The 14,798-nt window shown below is 37.8% G+C and overlaps 1 protein-coding gene and 1 long non-coding RNA gene across 2 annotated transcripts in view; both read left to right on the top strand.

Moving 5' to 3' along the window:
• The window catches only part of LOC141368955 (uncharacterized), a 246,497-nt gene that overhangs the window by 139,704 nt on the left and 91,995 nt on the right, over positions 1-14,798 (top strand). The window lies entirely within an intron of this gene.
• Positions 2,322-10,458, top strand: LOC129445992 (uncharacterized). Its single transcript, XR_012372695.1, has 3 exons — positions 2,322-2,745; positions 3,342-3,564; positions 10,277-10,458. It is a non-coding gene; the product is annotated as an uncharacterized lncRNA (long non-coding RNA).

Below are 14,798 nucleotides of genomic sequence, written 5' to 3'. Positions count from 1 at the left end.
GTTAGAGAGGCGGGACTAAGGAAAGGTAAAGCCAATCATATTAGCGATGTGAATTTTGGAGGCGGGACTCATCTGTTAACCGTTTGTGTACCACAAATAGCGCTATTTTTCTTTATATAAGAGTTTAAATCTCATTTAAATGATTCCTGAATAAATTCATGTTAAATTAAATAAGCAACAAGTAAAAAACACAAGAAACAGACAGACATCAGTTGTTATATGAATAAAGATCGTATTATTATTTTTTTTAAAACCACCCCAGAAAAAAAGGGCACTTTCTCTCCAGGAATAAAAAGGGCAGGTGCTCAAGCCCCCTTTTATGTCTATGTGTGCACGTGCCTGGTGTTTTACCCTGTGATCTGTCACATTATATTGCATTTAACACAACTGGATGCTATTTTTACATATTATTTGTTCTGTTGTCTATAAAATAGTGACTTAACACAACGTAGCAATGACCCAGTAACTACTTGTTTAATCCATTCAGCTCTTTCTTCAACTGCTGCTAAAAACGCGCAAAATCATCATACATTTACATTGAGGCTGTACTGATGTTGCTCTTCTCGTCAGTGTTGTTGCGTTTTGAGTGCTTTTTAATTTTAAATACGATTGGTAGTTTTATTGTATGCAAATTCAGAAATATGAGAGAATACACGGTTGCTGTTACTACAGAACACGTGCATATGCATCATAGGTAGGAAGAGAGCTTGGACACAGACTCACACCAGAACGGGTATGTGTGGTAATCCTAACCTTTTGTTAAGTCACTCATGATGAACTCAAACAGCCGTCTTCTCTGTCAGTAACATCCGTGACTGTTGAAGTTTACGCGAAAAAGAAAGTACACGCGGGAGGAACACGGAGTTAAAATACTTTTCACTGTTATGTGAGAGAGGCGCGCTGCATGCAACAGGGGAGGAGCGCGCGCTGCTGAGGCGCTGAACACAACAAGAGAGAAACACTGTACTTGCTGGTGGCAAGCTTCTTAATTTCTTCAATGAGTCTGCAACGACCGGAGGTGAACTTCCACAAGTCAATACACAGAAATCTTGTCTTTTTGTACTTCGAAATCTCATCGTACGAATACAAATACAAAAACTTCTCTTTGAAAACGTGTAAATGAACGTAGACGGAGTCTTATGTAAATGAACAGCTGATGTTAACGTGACAGCGCATCATTTTCAAAGTATTTTATTCAGGTAAATGGAGGTTTGCAACAGAGGTTTTGCCAAAAATAGTAAACATCTACCAACCAGCTTTTATAAACGCTATATCGGATTGTTTTAACATGTATCCTTATAGATAATGTCTGTTTTATATTTATGTTTGAGTATTGTTGGGTTTGAATATTGTTGTAATGTGTTTATGTTTTGTTTAAATTTAGTTAGCTTATTAAAGATAGACTGTAATTTTAAACGCCATATAGGCCGTTGTAAAGGCCAATATGAAGGGAGAATTGTAATGGGTCAGACATGTTTTTCGAGTTTGATTTAAGTTTTGTTTTCTACTTTAAAATGAATTTCGTTTCAGATAATTTGTCTCTTAATTTTAATCTATGTTTTGTTTATAAGTTTTGTGAATATAAATTAATAAAAACAATAAACTCAACGTCATTAATATTTAATGCTCGTTTAGCCGCTTGCGTTTTTAGCTATTTCTGTGTTGCTAGCGGAGGACGTGCACGGACCTCGCAAACTTATAAAATTAATGCACTAAGCATTTCTGTAGGCTAAAGCAATACTTCACCTCTTACTATGTTTGATTGAAGTTTGCATTTGCTGAAATTTATTTTTGCTTCAAGTTCGTTTTGTACTGTTCACTTGAATGCTTTCTTTTTAAATCATAAAGACCTTTCTGTTTAGTTATAAAATCAAAATTAACCTATTAATCATATTAATATGTTGTAGGGGGGAGCTAGAACACTATAAGACTTTCCCAAACACATTTTTATAGGTTCAAAAATAGTGTCTGTTGTAGTTGCCGGCAAAGGATCCAGGTGTGAATTTTTGTCAATATCACACACCCCTAGGCTGCATAAATGCGCAAAGGTAAGCTATTATAATGCGCATGCCCAATTACGTGATTGGTCATGTTTCACGCGTTTATGGTGGTGTATAGTGTGGATGAAGATTCTTTTTAAAATACCAGTATAAACGAGGATTGTTATCATTTTAAAATGCCGTTTTAAAACGCAAATGCTCTAATATATTTTTTTTTACAAATGCTGTAATATAAACAGGGCCTTACTCACTTTACTCGTTTAACTTTTTTCTTAACATATGACAAACATATATTATGTATTTTTTGTTATTGTCAGGATGTCAGCACAAAGCACGCCTTACCGCCGCCCTCCACCAATGACATGCAAATGTGTTGTCACATCTACATCATCTAGAGCTGCCTCCTATGAGATGGAGGGGGAAAAAATTAAAATCGCCACTTTCAAAACCAAAACCATCAGTGTCCCCACTTTTTTTGGCACCGACTGATGGGGCCATCCCTCTTTTTGAAGAGGGGGAAACATACGTCATTAAAGGCCATTCAACATCCATGAAGTATGGAAGAAAGTGCCTTTTTATTGGGCCAAACACAAAAAAATTTTTAGCCCCCCCACTCGACCTAACAGATGAGGCCGAGCAGAAGGCAAGAGACACCCTGACATTTCCATCAACTATGATGACTGGGGAAGAGGAGGATCTATTTACGCGAGGAGGGTACATTACTATCAAGGGTAAAATAGAAAAAGTAAGTTCATTTAAGTAACTTACTCAAAAAATTTAACTTTATTTTCTCTTTAATTAAACACAAAATGAAATGTTTGGCAGGGCTTGACATGGATAACTAAAATGTGGTATACCAAATAAGGGTGAAAGTTAAGACACTTTTTGCTATTCTTTTTAAGTAATCTCTTCCCTCAGGGATTTTTTTCTCCCTCAGGGAAACCCTGGCTTAAAGGTAGTTTGCAAAAAATGAAAATTCTGTCATAATTTACTTACCCTCATGTTGTTACAAACCTGTATACATTTCTGTGTTCTGATGAACACAAAGGAAGATAATTTGAGAAATGTTTGTAACCAAACCGTTCGTGGACCCCATTTAGTAACACAGAAGGAATAAAGAATACTATGGAAGTAAATGGGGTCCACGAACGGTTTGGTTACAATCATTTCTCATAATGTCTTCCTTTGTGTTCATCAAAACAATTAAAATTTATACAGGTTTGTAACAACATGATGATGAGTAAATTATGACAGAATTTTCATTTTTGGTGAACTATCCCTCCTTTAAGGATTTTTATGCATAATTTTTTTATACAAAGTTATTACTGTATTATTTATCAGTTGCAGGTGGCAAGAATGATCACTGTGAAAGACGAAAACGTCCCCATCTTGGACCTATCCCTCCGCTGTGGAGACAGGATAATTCAAATCTCAATGTGGAGGGATGAGGCCCTAACAGAGCTCCACTTGGGAGAAGAAGTGGAGCTCTCCCACCTTAGGGCTGCTATTCGACCACCTATTTGGCCAGTTCAAACTCAATTCTACCACCTATACCTGTGCACAGGTAAACTAAGGCCCTGTTTATATTAGAGCATTTGCGTTTTAAAATGGCATTTTAAAATGAAAACGATCCTCGTTTATACTGGCATTTTAAAAAGAATCTTCATCCACACTATACACGACCATAAACGCATGAAACATGACCAATCACGTAACTGGGCATGCGCATAAAAGTGTAAAATAACTTATTACTCTAATTATAGCTTGCCTTTGCGCATTTATGCAGCCACAATCAATTAGGCTGAGGTGGAGAGAGATGACTGCGATAGACAGGTAATTAAAAACGCACCCTTTTCCATGGAAAGCAGACCAGGGCTCGCAAAATCGCTAGCCTGACGTCCCGGGGCTATAGAGACAGAGCTCAGTTATGCAAATTTGAAAAACACGCCCACCGGGGGGGAATTCAATCCAACCATCTCCATTGACTTTGTATTGCGAGAGGCCGCCTCCTTGTCATTTCTGGCTTATAACAAAAAACAGAATAATGCCTAAAAGCTGCTGTGTGACAATATGTACAGCTAAGAAGCCAAAGAACCCAGAAATACACTTTTATAAACTGTCGAGCTTTTCTGTCTGTAAACTAGGGCTGCAACGATTCATCGAGTTACTCGATTAACTCGATTCAAAAAATTCCTCGAGGCAAAAATTCTGCCTCGAAGCCTCGTTAAATTCCTATGACGCGCACTACACGCGCCGAGATCTGATTCACACGGACCGTTGTTCAATGTTCAGGAAGTACATCATAGCGCGTGATACATTTTGAATTTAGTTGGCGCGATGGCGGAGAGTAAATATGTCCATAAACGGCAGAGAGAGAGAAAGTCTAAAGTTTGGGATCATTATTCTTATCATTACATTACATTCAGCATCTGAAACGAAAACGGATGGTGTGTCACCAAGCGTCTCTGAAACAAGGTAACGTAGCTTCCGCTGATTTTAATCCCATACTGTATTTGTAGCGATGTCGTTATGCGGTTTGACTAGATATGATGTTTAGCTTTGATGTTTTTAAGTACTAAACGTATTCACGGTCAATTGCAAGAGAGAAGCTTAAAAAAGAAACCCTTCACACACACGCATCGCATGCACCCTTGTAGGGCTGCACGATTCGGAGAAAAAATCTAATTGCGATTTTTCTGATCAAAATTGCGATTCGCGGTTTAAAGTGTGATTCATTAGTAAATAATAAAAGAGCTACATCCAGGTTTGTTGTGGTGGTTTTAATAGCACCAAAGAAAGATGCTGTGCTACTGTTTATTTAAAACCTCTTAAACATTGTACCAAGTTGTCTGCAGGACTTTGCTATTCTGCAGACAAAATTTTTTTTTAATCCTAGAACATTTAAAAAATTAAAATTTTAAATTTTTTTTTTTTTGAAAGTTTTATTTAAAATAACATATAGGCCAATGTATTTTGGCTGTCACTACAACAATGCATCTGACAAGCAAATGTTTAGTTTTTCTTTTAATCATAAGACTACACTCATCTTGTTTTACTTTTCAGGCATCTGTTATAAATGTAAATATATTAGTAATTAGAATCTATGATTTAACATAAGCAAAAAATACAAATAAAACACTGCACAGTCCTCACTGTAGGATTTTAAATGTGGAGCGGCAGAAGCTTGTTCAGTTAAGAGTAAGGACTGATTTTAATTTTTGGTGTGTAATAAACATTTCTGACACAGAAAGCACCAGGTTACTGTCACTTTAAGACACAAGACAGCTTTAAAATTGCTCTGCTTCAATATACTGATAAACATCCAGCTGTTTATGTTCACTTAGACAAGAAAGAAAACTTAAGTTTAGTGATCACGCGTGTGTTGACTGCTCTCTGTGTGCGCGCTTCATGAACCCTTCATGCCTGTTCAAAGCGGTGCAGATGTGCGCGTGCAAGAAAGTATAATGTACCTGTTTCGTCTGCTGTGTTCCGGGCTTTAATGAAACCTGCTTATAGTCTGATGAGGCGCTTGTCATTGTTTGCGATGCATGACGAGAAACGGACGTATATACACCTTTCTTTAAGTCCAACATTACACAAAAGGGAAATGTTTTCGCGCATTTCTGTCCTTTCATTTGCCGGTTAATGAGTTATAATGCGTTTTTAAAATGACTGAATCCAAAATCTGCCAACTTCATGACATTCCGCGTTGTGCAGTTAATTCCATTTGTATGCATTTCGCGATTCTGTCCGTGTTTTCCGCATCGCGGAAATCATATGGCCGTACACTTTGTTGAGGAGTTGAACTGCTGCTCGCGCTAATGTTTTCCAAATGGTGTGATGACGTGTAGTCAGCACCTCAGTGTTCATGCACTCTATTGGTCGAAACTGCATCAAACGTAAAATGCGCATGAAGCGAACTGTCAAAAACTGCGTACTAGATGATTGTTTTATTTAATAGTTTTGAATCGAAATAATCGCATTTCTTGCGATTCGAAAATCGCATCCATTCACATCGCGATTTCGGTTTAAAAACGATTAATCGTGCAGCCCTACACCCTTGTCTCTCTCTCACGCGAGTCAGACCGATCGCGCAATGCATCACATATGCTTAAACTTTTATGTAGCCACGCAACAATAATTTCAGCTGCATGCATTCACTGTATAGAGCGGGACGTGATGTTGTGATTTTTCGAACGGATTCTTAACCTAAAATGCACCGCAATGCAAGTGATGCAAAGTTAACCCAATGCAGCGTTCTATTGAAAATGAATGTATGTATTTCTGCCGTAACAAAATGCAATGAAGCAACTGAACGTCTGAGTGGGGTTTCACTCTTCCTCATGCACAGCACGCGTGCATGTGTGTGTGTGTGTGTGTGTGTGTGTGTGTGTGTGTGTGTGTGTGTGTGTGTGTGCACGTGCGCGCACACACACACACACACACAGGTTGTTACCATAGCAAATAGGCTCAACCCAGAAATGATATATTATTTGTTAGTAATGGTAAATGCTGCAGGTGTAGAAATGTACATAAACCAGATATTTACTTTGATGTAAGGGCTAGATTACAGCATGAAACCTGTTGTGCATATTAATAAATTAAAGTGCTTAATTGTTGGCACTGGCACTTATAAACACTAAATGGGTAAAAATGGAAATAAATAGGCTAATTTTTTGCAGCCAAATGCCAATACCTCTGTTTTGTTTTAGAAATAAAAGCCAAATGCTTCAACATTTTACAGCCATGTCATTTTCGTTATACATTATTTGTTTTGGTTGTTTAAAAACACACACAAAAATTTTATCAGATTACTCGATTAATCGATCGATTCAGTGCTAGATTAATCGATTACAAAAAGAATCGATAGCTGCAGCCCTACTGTAAACGCTCGTTTTTTGAGCTCGACAGCTTATAAAAACTTATTTCTGGGTTCTTTGGCTTGTTAGCTGTACATATTGTCACAAAGCAGCTTTTAGGCATTATTCTGTGTTTTGTTATAAGCCAGAAATGACAAGGAGGCGGCCTCTCTCAATACAAAGTCTATGGAGACGGTTGGATTGTTTTCCCCCGGTGGGCGTGGTTTTCAGGTTATGACGAGCTGCGCTCTGTCTCTATAGTGCTTTGCAGTCGGGCTATCAAAATGCATCCCCGCCCTGCCCGTCGGGCTATCTTGACTTGTAGGGAGGGAAAAATATATTTAAATGCTTATAGTTAGGGAGCCAAAGTCTCAAAAGCTAAATAAAATGGGTTGAACCTGACATGGTCTGCCATACTTTTTATTTGTGTTTTTTCTGTTAACTTTGACCCCAAGAACCAATAATTGGAGGGTCTGCTCTGCCGGAAATATTGCGAAAAAAAATTGTGGCCATTTTAGTGTATGCACCCTTTATATTTATCAGAAAATTGTGAAAAAAATATTTTTTTCCTCAAATCCTCAGTGGGTTTGGTAAGCTGTCAATAAATGCTTTCCAGATACACAGAACACATGTGCTGATTACATCCACTGAAAAAATAACTCTTAAAACACATTTCTGCATAATTTTGCATCAATTTAATGCAAAAATGTAGGCATTTTCTCACTTTTTTCCAATATTTTCCTCTTTACTTCATTGGCAATCAACTATTCCCTCAAGTTATGACATCAGACAAAATGTCATTCTTTTCACCAAACAGCACACTCATTACACAGAAAAAACCACAAAAATCCAACCAAAATCAACGGATCTGCGATGATTTCACTACTAGTTGGGGATCAACAGGCTCAGAACCTTTATAGAATTTTTGGCTAATTTTCAAAATTCCGAAAGACATACTGGATAACATGATTGTTAATGTCCACATTATTAAACATCATGGTCTAGGGATCTTTTTAATTTCACTTCTCTTTAATTTCACTTCTCTTCTCCCAATGGAAATGTGTCACACAATAAATATAATACAGCAAAATGACAACTATTACAACTTTAAAGAGACACTTCACCCATTTGCATTAAGCTTTTGTATCTTTAGAACCCCAGTCATGTTTTTTGAATGGTCGTGCATTATGTTCAGTTTCCCATGATACGGGAGAAATATGGATTTCAGTGTTGCACTTCCTCCTTTCAATGATGAAAAAATTGTCATTGTGCGTTATTGAAAGAAGGAATTGCTATATCTTTGTCGAGGGTGTAAGACTACAAACATTTTTCCAGGGGGGCTATGGGTGGGACCCACTCACACTACAGACCTTTACTGATCAGTGAGTTGGACTTAAAAAATACACGAAAATAAATGATACAGCTGCCATCTTTTTGGAAGCTAAGCTAACAGTTGTTGTGGAGCCAGGCTTGATGTTTCCAACAATGGTGGAAGGTTATCAATATGATATGGAAGAGGGTGATTTCGAAAGTGTGATGCTCGAATCGGATGTTCGTGGCTATCTTTATGAGCCACAATACAGGGAAGAGCAGCTGAGGCAGACGGAGGAACACGAGGTAGAAGACCTGCCCATCACAGGCGAGGAGCCTGGACTGACTCGAGCTATGAGGGACTGGTGGTGCCTGTGCTCTTGCTGTGCGCCTACGGACACAGAAATGGAGTCCGTCTGCTGCAGAGAATTTCAAAGATGCCAGTTTGAAATTTATGTTACATTTCGACTACAAATACCTGCCATTGACAGGTTGTCTCCCAAAATCAGTGGCAGCTGGGTAGGTTGGCTGAACCATGTGTGCCCGCTTACACACAGCCAACTGATGCAGGGGTCAGTGAAGGTGTAATAGGAGGCCACCTTCAGTTGGTGGAAGGCAACTAGAGTACCATCAAAGTCACTCCTGTCATAGAGTGACACCTTATATTGCCGTGCTGCTGTTATAACCTTTTTCTGAGCATCCATGCTTTCCTCAGGATCACCGTACTTGCACAGTGGCAGAAGTTCTGTCAGAAGTTCTGTTTTGAGACTTTGGCTCCCCGACTATTATGCATTCTCTCACAGATTTGGATGGGTAATAATGGTGTATGAAATTCAGGCATTGGGTATTTAAAATGCGTTTGAGTTTTAATTTCATTTTTGCGATTGCACGAAGCCGCAGTACAGGAAACAATACGTACTGATTTGCCACGGATTTGTTGGGCAAATCCTCCAACTTCGTCCTGTCAGTCATTACTATCCTCACGTAGGAAAATTAAATCTCTTGAAGCAAGCTTTAAGGTGACATAGATTGTACAGGCAGTGAAGAGAGTGACTCTGTGCAGAATCGCTCTTAAAGCGAAAGTAGCCCCTGTTTTTCTGGTCGAAAAAATTATCCAATCTGTGACTGGATGATCCAAACTGTGAGTTTTGTGAACCACTGAACCACTTTATATAGTGAGTATATCTGATGTGGGGATAAGCAGGAACAGTTGGTTTACATGGAAATCCAGATTTTTTGTTTGTTAAAAAAAACAACAGCATCAAAACAACAACAAGAATAGCACATTAAACATTGTGGTTAGAGGCCCTATTGGATTTGTATTGGCAAAATTTGGTCCGTGGTAAAACTAACTGAGGAACCCTCTGCTATGCCCACAAAGTCAAGTGGCATTTTCTTATTTGTGACTTCAGTTAATATTTCAGATTCAGAATCTGAAGTTTATAGATATTTCACTTCGGAAAAATTTGTACTGATGATTGATATGTGTTATTTGTGTTTTGATAGATGTTTTGTCTTAATATTCTACATTAAAAGCACTGTATTTTTTATTTGGGGTACTTGCATTCATTTCGGGCTAACAAAAAAACTGGAGTGCCTGCCCGAAGGGCTACCAGGGATTTTGAAATTTTGCGAGCCCTGCAGACATATGGCACATTTCGGATTCTACAAAGTTAATGGGAAACTAGACAAGACTTACGCTGTGTGTAAAATTCTCATATCAGGTTTATAATTGTCATTGTCTTAAAGCTGCTGTTTTGTTGAGAATAGTTGCACTTGACTTTACTACTTGAAAAAAAGTTCAGTAATAACTGGTTAATATGTGTTGCATTTTATTGCTGGGTGCCGGTTACAATAGTGTGAGTGACTGCTTGTATTGCCTCATGACTCATGAAAAATTTGCCTTGTTATTTACAGTAGAATTCTGATGCATCGTAGAATCGAATTGAATTGTTACCTGGAGAATCGTAATTGAATCGAATTGTGAGGGCAGTGCCAATGCACACCTCTAGTAATAACATGAGTTTATGTTTTACTTGTAAAAAAAACTTGTTTTGTGTAATTTTGCAGAAAAAGTTTGACTTGTTTTTATTTCTTTAAATTCAGGTTGCTGACCTGAGGACCGAAGAGACGGCCCAAATCATTGCAGTGAATCCTGGAGAAAACGAGATGGTGTTGCTTGCAGCAGACTTTAAAGAATACATCCTGCCCACTGATGTTTATAGACGAACTTGCAGAGATTTACTGCGAAGGCTTCCACTGCATACATCAATTGTACACACACACACACACACACACACACACACACACACACACACACACACACACACACACACACACCAAATTCATTAGTATGAATTTAGTATTCATTAGTTTTGAAATAATTGCAAAATTTAAATTGAAAATTGTTATTGAAATAATAATGATAAATTATATGGAAAATGTTATTAAACAAAATTGTGTTTAATTAATGTAAATTTTGGTATTTTGGTGACCAATAAATTGTTTGGAAAGAGCTGCTATTTATTTTGTTTTTGTAAACATCAGTTGTAACCTAAAAATTGTACAAAGATTAAAATATATGTATATTCACTGTTGATTCATACACAGTTGAACTTCAATGGAATTTAGTATTTTAGTGAATTGAACAATTAATAACACACATTATGATACACTGTACCTCTCTTATGAAAATTAACCATCGTTTTATTGTGGTAAAAGTGTAGTAACAATGTTTTTTGTGTATTGATTATTATCAGCATAACCATAGTTTCACTACACTAGCCAAGGTTTACTATTGTGGTTACCATGATTTTACTACAGTAACCATGTTTTTTTGTTGTTGTTTTAACTGTACTAAAACCATGGTTAATTTTGTAATTATTGTAGTTTTTTAATTTAAAATTAATGTCACCTTTGTGTATTTATGTTTAAATTCACACCGGTCAGGATGGCATCAAACACGGCTTAACCAATTGAGGACCAACTAAGCCTTTAATAAAAACACTTTAATAACCCATAGTCACATTACATAATTAATTAAAACAATTAAACATAGTATGACATGTTTAAAGATGTGCATAATTCTGAATAATCTCTGCCACTATTAAAAATCCTCCCTGTTCGCTGGGTAGGCGAGCTGCGTAGGGCCCCAGGCCACAAGGGGGCCCCCTTGCTATTAAGCAGCGCTGCAAAGACCACATTGCGAGTGACATCATTGTGCTGCAAGAGCCTTTCGAAATGATAACAAGCAGTCTGGTCTCACAAAAACCGCACCTACATTAAAACTGTTGCTGAAGTGCTGCTGCTTACAGCCATGCAAAATATTTCACAAAGAGGACACAATGAGACAGATGCATCACAAAACAAAGGGAACTTTTTTAGAAATAATGGAACTGATTTCTAAACATAATCCACTGATTGACAAAAAATGAAAGCCTCAGGAAATGCAAAATATACAAGCAAGACCATTCAAAATGAAATCTTGGAATGCCTTTCTGATATGGTGCATGAAGATGTAATCAGGGAGGTTAAGGAGAGCGAGTTTTTCTCTATCATTGCAGATGAAACAAAAGACCTTAAAAAAATTGGCAACTTTCTTTAGTACTTAGATACTATTACAACGGTGCAGTTTATGTAAGCTTCTTAGATTTCCAGAGAGCCAATCAATTACATGCAGAGGGACTCACTCACAAAATAATTCAGTGCCTGGAAAAGTACATGTAGATACCAGGCATGTAAAAACCTTATGGACCGACTACCAGCTGTACTTCATGTACTTCATGAAATAGATGTAGAGAACAGTGGAGAAAGGTCTGTGGAGGCACGAGGCATACTTAATCAGATAGATCTCCATTTATTGCAACACTTGCAATATTCAAAAAGATTCTCGGAGACACCAAAATGCTCTCTGACATGCTTCAAGCACCATCACTTGATCTGGCTAGGGCCGTGGAGCTGATCCAGGCACTACCGGACTCTTTAGAGGGATACAGAGAGGAATCATGTTTTGATGAGCTTTTCTCACTGCTGCGTGCGGAACCTAGACAGTGCCTCTCTGACACTGAGTGAAGGAGTTAAAAGTTGGCGGTGTTTTCCACCTGGGTTCCTCCGTTGTCTTTTCACGTAAAAGTTATTAGTCAATAGATGTTACTGACAGAGAAGACGGTTGATCGAGTATTATGACTTAACGAAAGGTTAGTGTTTTCCCACACACACACCAGTTCTCTGTGCACGAGCTCTCTCTCTTCCTCCCTATATGGTGCGGTATGCGCACACACGCTTAACAGTATTCTCTGATATTTTTGAATTTTCGCTGTATTGTCTGCCCTATACGCGATCTACAATAAAACTATCACTCGCATTTAAAATTAAAAGTGCTCATAAACACAATCAGATGAGAAGAGCAACCCTGCATGAGACACACAGGTAATCCGAAATCACCTCGTATCAGCTCTTCAATGTAAATTGTATCAGACAATGTCGCATTTAAATTAGGATTTTAGCAGTATAAAGTAACAGCTGGTTGGATTAAACACGAGGTGTTATTGGGTCGTGTTTAGTCACTAGCTTAAACTCTTTCTTGTTGTCTGACAACAGAACAGATAATATGTAAAAAATAGCATTCAGTTGTGTTAAAATACAATATAGGCTAATAAACAATGAAAGTCAGATCAGACAGAGTAGAAAAACACATTTTTAAGTAGGCTAATATTTTCCCAAAATCCTGATATGTCAGAATGTTAACTAATACCAGCTACACGCAATGTAGATAGCCTACTTAAAGGAACAGTTCACTTAATTTAAATGGTCATATACCTAAACTTGTTTCAAACCTGTATGAGTCTCTTTCTTCTGCTGAACACAAAAAAGAAAAGAGTTAAGAATGTCGGTAACCAAAATCAGTTGATGGATCCCATTGACTCCATATGTAGGAACAAAATAACATGCAGTCAATGGGGTTCATCAACTTTCTGGCTACTAAGATTCTTCAAAATATTTTATTTTGTGTTCAGCCGAAGAAAAACTCATATAAGTTTGAAATAACTCTAGGATGAGTAAATTATGAATATTTATTTAAAGTGAACTATTCTGGAACAGAATTGTTGTTTAATTTATGCAAAATACAAAAAATTAATACCATCTATATTAGAACATGTGGCATTGCACAAGATTTTGGGAACCATGCTTAATATTTTCTAAACCAATATTTATTTTTTTATTTGAATTTTTTGATTGCCCCCCCTGACTGGTTCTTGGTCCCCCTTGTGCCCCCCCATTTATAAAATCCTGGAATCGCCCCTGGTTGAGGCGGTTGAGAAACGTTTGCAAAGAGGGAGCTTTAGACTTGGTGGATTTCATATAGAGTCCACTATAGGACAACGTAGGTGCAAGGAAGGGGACAAGGATAAATTTAGGAAGGGTGTATTTTACCCTATTTTGGATCACCTAAATGGAGAGATGAAGAGGGGTTTCAGCAAAAAAAAACTGTGATATCATGAGGGGTATACAATCACTGAACCCCAAGAATAAGAGCTTTTTGTCAGAGGAAATGGTTTTAGGTTTGGCAAGCCTGTATGAATTGTAATCTTGATGATCTCAAACATGAGCTGCATCAGGCAAGGAAAGTTGTTCAGAGAAAAGCTCAATGTGGGAACAACATGTCCAGTGTTGTGGAATTTACCACTTTTCTTGAACCTTACAAAGAATTGTTACATCAACTTTTCCGGTTATGTCGAATAGCTGTAGCCTTACCTGTTAGCAGTGCTTCTTGCGAGCACAGTTTCTCAGCTCTTAAACTTATAAAAAATCATTTGCGTACAACAATAGGTGATGAGAGGCTAAGCAATATTGGAGTGCTGAGCATTGAGGGGAGACGGAGAGCAAAGTCATTAAACATGGAGGATTTTGTTAGACGCTTTGCCCTCCGCCACTGTAACAGATGTATCCAGCTCTTATAATTCCTTGCTGTTGAGTGAAATAAAATTTGTGGTTCCAGTCTTATTGACTGACAAATGTTCTTGGCACGGTTGTCACTTAAAGGCTCTCTAAGCGAATAATGTGCGACGTCACTTCCTGTTGATGTTTGACCTGTTTTCAAACAAACGGAGCGTAGCTAACGCCTCCCCCTCCCTCTCCCGTCCGTGCTTTCATGAACGCGCCCAACCCCACCCCCAAATCCTTCTTGTCGTTTATTGGCTGGAACACTTTGTTATGGTTCCTGTTTGTAGGTTTGGCCACTATGTTGATATTGGCGTTTGTCAAGCCTGATCTGTCTACAGAGATCGCGTTTTTTTACAGTTTGATCAGCAGACAGGCAGCAAGCAGATAGTGAGGAGATGTTTGCTGTATGTAACAAAAAATGTTTTATGGTCTAAAACGCGTCAATTCGCTTAGAGCGCCTTTAAAAGTTGGTTCATACAATTTCTAAACAATGTGCTTTTCAATACTGTTTTTTTTACTTGGTGGTACAGTCCTGTTAATCTTTAAAGTGATAGCTCACCCAAAAATGAAAATTATATCATCGTTTTCTCACTCTTATGATGTTACAACCCTAGATGAATTTCTTTTTTCTCATGAATATGAAGAAATATATTTTGAGGAATGTTTATAACCAAACCGATCATGA

This window comes from Misgurnus anguillicaudatus, chromosome 12, assembly GCF_027580225.2.
Source record: "Misgurnus anguillicaudatus chromosome 12, ASM2758022v2, whole genome shotgun sequence".
Taxonomy (NCBI): domain Eukaryota; kingdom Metazoa; phylum Chordata; class Actinopteri; order Cypriniformes; family Cobitidae; genus Misgurnus; species Misgurnus anguillicaudatus.
Note: the sequence above shows the minus strand (reverse complement) of the source record. Positions and strands in the feature narration are given on the sequence as shown.